Source organism: Urocitellus parryii, chromosome X (assembly GCF_045843805.1).
Source record: "Urocitellus parryii isolate mUroPar1 chromosome X, mUroPar1.hap1, whole genome shotgun sequence".
Taxonomy (NCBI): Eukaryota; Metazoa; Chordata; class Mammalia; order Rodentia; family Sciuridae; genus Urocitellus; species Urocitellus parryii.
The window spans coordinates 66,691,774-66,697,585 of NC_135547.1; the positions used below are offsets into that span (position 1 = coordinate 66,691,774).

The following is a 5,812-nucleotide window of genomic DNA, read 5'->3' on the forward strand; positions in this document are numbered from 1 at the left end:
TGGAGCATCTACATTCATCAAACAAACTCTTCTTAAGTTCAAGATTCAAATAAACCACAACACAATAATTTTGGGTGACTTTAGCACACCTCTTTCATCACTAGATAGATCTTCCAAACAAAAGCTGAACAAAGAAACTATAGAAATCAATAACAATCAATAACTTAGACTTAAATGACATATACAGAATATTTGAACCTGCATCAAGTGGATACACTTTCTTCTCAGCAACACATGGATTGTTCTCTAAAATAGACCATATAATATGCCACAAAGCAACTTTTAGCAAATATAAAAAAGTAGAGATCCTACCCTAAATTCTATCAGATCATAATGGAATGAAATTAGAAATCAATGATAAAATAAGAAATAAAATGCACTATAATATCTGGAGACTAAATAATATGCTACTGAATGAACAATGGGTTACAGAAGACATCAAGGAGGAGATTAAAAATTTTTAGAGGTGAATGAGAACACAGATAAAACATATTGAAATCTCTGGGACACTATGAAAGAAGTTCTAAGAGGAAAGTTCATTGCATGAAGTTCATTCCTTAAAAGAAGAAAAAGTCAACAAGTAAATGACTTAACATTACATCTAAAAGCCCTAGAAAAAGAAGTACAAATCAGCACCAAAAACAGATGAAGACAGAAAATAATAAAAATCAGAGCTGAAATCAATGTAATTGAAACAAAAGAAACAATTGAAAAAATTGACAGAACAAAAAGTTGGTTCTTTGAAAAAATAAATAAACTATACAGACGCTTAGCCATGCTAATGAAGAGAAGGAGATAGAAAACTCAAATCACTAACACACATGATGAAAAAGGAAATATCAAAACAGAAACTACAGAAATACAGAAGATAATTAGAAATTATTTTGAAAACTTGTACTCCAATAAAATAGAAAATATTGAAGGCATTGACAAATTTCTAGAGTCATATAATTTGCCCAAATTGAATCAGGATGATATTCACAATTTAAACATATCAATTTCAAGTGATGAAATACCAGACGCCATCAAAAGTCTACCAACCAAGAAAAGCCCAGGACAGGATGGATACACAGCCAAGTTTTCAAGACCTTTAAAGAAGAATTAATACCAATACTCTTCAATTTATTTCAGGAAACAGAAAAAGAGGCAGCACTTCCAAATCCATTCTATGAGGCCAATATCACTCTGATTCCCAAACCAGGCAAAGACACATTAAAAAAAAAAAAAGAAAAGAAAACTTCATACCAATATCTCTAATTAACACAGATGCAAAAATTCTCAATAAAAGTTTGGCGAATTGTATAATGAAATAAATAAAAAAAGATTGTGCACCTCCATCAAGTGGGATTCATCCCAGGGATGCAAGGTTGTTTCAACATATGGAAATTAACAAATGTAATTCATCACATAAATAGACTTAAAGATAACAATCATATGATTATCTCAATAGATATAGAAAAAGCATTTGACAAAATATAGCACCCCTTTATTTTAAAATACTAGAAAAACTATGGATAACAGGAATATAACATCAAAAGGCTATCTATGCTAAGCCCAGGACAACATCATATTAAATGAAGAAAATTGAAGGGATTCCCTCTAAAAACTGAAGACAGGGATACCCTCTTTCACCACTTCTATGTAACATAGTTTTTGAAACACTGGCCAGAGCAATTAGATGAAAGAAATTAAAGGAATACACATAGGAAAATAACTCAAATTGGCACTATTTGCTGATGATATAATTCTATACCTGGAAAACCCTAAAAGTTCCACCAGAAAATTTCTAAAACTAGTAAATGAATTCATCAAAGTAGCAGGATATAAAATAAACACCCATAAATCAAAGGCATTTCTGTATATCAGTGACAAATCCTCAAAAAAGGGAAAGAGGGAAACCTACCCCATTTTCAATAGCCTGAAACAAAATATGTGGAAATCAAATTATTGAAAGAGGTGAAAGATCTATATAATAAAAATTACAGAACCCTAATAAAGAAGTCAAAGAAGACCTTAGAAGATGGAAAGATATACCTTGCTCTTGAATATGCAAAATTAATATTATAAAAATGACCATACTTCCAAAAGCACTGAACAGATTTAATGCAATTCTGATAAAAATCCCAATGGCATTGCTCATAGAATTAGAAAAAGCAGTCATGAAATTCATCTGGAAAAATAAGAGACCCTAAAGCAATCCTTAGCAGGAAGAGTGAAGCAGTTTGCATCACTATACCAGACCTTAAACTGTACTACAGAGCAATAGTAACAAAAACAGCATGGTATTGTCACCAAAAAATACTGGTAGACCAATGGTACAGAATAGAGGACACAGAGACTAACCCACAAAACTACAATTATCTTATATTAGACAAAAAATATATTAGAAAATGGATTGGAGAAAAGATAGCCTCTTCCACAAATGGTGCTGGGAAAACTGGAAATCCATATTCAACAAAATGAAATTAAACTCCTATCTCTCACCATGCACAAAACTCAACTCAAAGTGGATTAGGAATACAACCAGAGACCCTGTGTCTAATAGAAGAAAAAGTAGACCCTAATCTCCATCATGTGGGATTAGGCCCCAACTTCCTTAATAAGACTCCTATAGTGCAAGAATTAAAATAAAAAATCAATAAATGAGATGGACTTCAACTAAAAAGTTTCTTCTCAGCAAAAGAGATGATCTGTGATGTGAACAGAGAGCCAACATCTAAGGAGAAAATCTTACCCCTGACACGTCAGAGAGAGCACTAATCTCTAGGGTATATAAAGAACTAAAAAAGATAAGCACCAAAAAAATCTAATAAATGTGCCAAGGACCTGAACAGACACTTCTAAGAAGACGATACAAAAAAATGTTCATCATCACTAGCAATTAGAGAAATGCAAATCTAAACCATTCTAAGATAGATGAAATCTATCTATCTCCTGTCAGAATGGCAGCTATTATAAAGACAAACAACAATAAGTGTTGGCTAGGGTGGGTACAAAATGTACACTCATACATTGCTGGTGGGACTGCAAATTGGTGCAGCCAATATGGAAAGCAGTATGGAGATTCCTTGGGAAACTGGGAATGGAACCACCATTTGACCCAGCTATACATACTCTCCTTTGTCTATACCCAAAGGACTTAAAAACAGCATACTACAGGGACACAGCCACATCAATGTTTTTAACAGTACAATTAACAATAGCTAAACTATGGAGCCAACCTAGATGCCCTTCAGTAGATGAATGGATAAAAAATGTGGCATAGATACACAATGGAATATTACTCAGCAATAAAAGAGAATTTATAAAATCATGACATTTGCAGGTAAATGAATGGAGTTAGAGAATATAATGCTAAGTGAAGTTAGCCAAAAAACCAAAAGGGGAGGGGGGGTGGGGGGAACTCTGAAGGAAAGCGGGTGAGGTGATGCTGTGGAGGTAGCGTGCCCTCCTCTCTGGCAGCATTGCTGTGGATCCTTGGGCTCAGGTGGCAGTGGCGGCAGCAGCAACAGTTCTGGCCTCAATGTGTCCCAGTGCACCCCAGTGCCTCCTAGCGGCACATTGCCTGCTCCTATGCTTCAAATGAGGAACATGCAATTTTAGTAGAAAAAATGACGTCCAAAGTCACAGATGCTATAGTCTGGTATCAAAAGAAGATTGGAGCATATGATCAACAAATATGGGAAGAATCTGTTGAACAAAGAAAAATTAAGGGGTTAAGGAATAAACCAAAGAAAACAGGACATGTGAAACCAGATCTCATTGATATTGATTTTGTACGAGTGTCTGCATTTGCTAAGGGAAAGCCTGAAAGTCCTTGGAGTTCTCTGACCAGAAAGGGAATTATTCAAGTAGATTTTTTTCTTTCTTTTTTTTTTCTTTGCTTCCCTTGGTGGTAACAATTAACATCAAAAGTCATCTTTTTCTGGCTTCTTGTCCTTTATCTTCTTCAAGTTGCTGTACTAGTATTATTCTGTCCACTTCCAGCCCACATGGTATACCTCTGACAGAAGTGATCTGGCAGACATGGCTGATGCTGCTCTTGGGAACTCTGCATTGCCATATTGTTTCAACAAGAATATCCAAACCCATTAGGTACAGGCAATAAAAGAGAAGTAAATTAAGAAAAGCAGCTCATTTGGACAGACATAGGGAAGAAGATGGTTCTAGTATCACAGCAAACACACAGGAAGGAGCAGTTCAGAGCCACAGTACAAGCACCACTTACCGTGTTGATACTGTCTTCAGAGATCTCTGGAATGCTGCTTTCTTTTTATTAGAATCAAAGAAAGCAAATAATTCAATTGTTAAGTCAACTGAGACTAACAATGGCTATGTATCTGTTGATGGAAAAAAAAGTCTGTTAAAAACACTGAAGATGGAATGCAAAACCACAAAACTCAGTGTGAAACTGTTAAACCAGAAGAGACAGCCTGGATCACAGGGACAAGAGGAATATTCCCAGAAAAGACACCCATAGGACAACAACAAATGATTCTGAAGTGTCTGTTGAGGAAGGTCCTGAATTAGGATACTCATTATGTTGTCATGTAGACAGGAGTTCTGAAAACATCCTTCAGAATAAAAGTCACACTATTATAAGAAACAATATCCTAATGAGGATGTCCCTAAATCAGTTACTAGTTGCAGCTCTCACTGTTCAAGTTCCAGACAGTATTCTAAGAACACAAGTCCAGAATCTGAAACAGAATATATATTTTGGGAAGACTTGTTACATTGTGCAGAATGCCATTTATCTTGTACCAGTGAGACAGATGTGGAAAATCCTCAAATTATTCCATGTGTGAAAACATAATATGGAGACTACCATTTTCATTAGAGTCATTTGCCCTGGCTTCATAGGTCCCCCTCAGAATTAGAAAAATAAGTGCTATAGTATAGGAAGGCAATGACTGTAAAAAAGCAGAAATGTCTGTACTTGAAATCAGTGTAATGATAATGAACAGAGTGATCAGCCATATACGAGGAATAGGATACCAGAGTTTTGGAAATGTAATCTCTCTAATCCTGGGTTTAATCCCATTTGTTTTTTTTACTTTCTCAAGCTACAGACTTGAAACAACTCACAGCACATTCTGCTTCAGAAGTTTATGTGATTTCATTTGGTTCTAATGAAGATGTCATGGTTCTTTTTATGGTTATAATATGTTTTGTGGTCCATATCTCTCTTGTATGGACTTTCTTTTTCTTGCTCTGTGTAGCAAAAAGAACTTATTAATAGCAACTACTTTTTGCGAAACTCTTTGGATATTTAATAGCTACAAAGAAGGCACAGCAATCTGAGATTCCTCATTTCTGGCTGAAGAAAGTATAGATATAAAAATGTGGCTATCTCTCTGTCCCTATGTTAAGTGTTGAGGTCCTCAGAGATCAGTTGATGTAATAGTATCATCTGCTTTCTTGTTGACTATCTCAGTTGTATTTATTTGTTGCACTCAGCTGTTTTGTGTGCATGAGAACTTCCTTGATTTTCTTTTTTTAAAATTTTTATTGTTGGTTGTTCAAAGCATTACAAAGCTCTTGACATATCATATTTCACACATTTGATTCAAGTGGGTTATGAACTCCCATTTTTACCCCATATACAGATTGCAGAATCACATCGGTTACACATCCACTGTTTTACATATTGCCATACTAGTGTCTGTTGTATTCTGCCTTTTTCCTATCATCTACTTCCTTGATTTTCACTACAACTGGGAACTGGTAATCTGATGCATCTCATTAACACATTTTCTCTTAAGATTTGTTACTCTTGGATCAGAAACAAGTAAAGTTCAATATTACCCAC

General features: G+C 35.0%; 1 pseudogene; it reads left to right on the top strand.

Moving 5' to 3' along the window:
* Positions 1-3,611: 3,611 nt before the first annotated feature.
* Positions 3,612-5,239, top strand: LOC113175579 (protein PHTF2-like; annotated as a pseudogene).
* Positions 5,240-5,812: the final 573 nt, after the last annotated feature.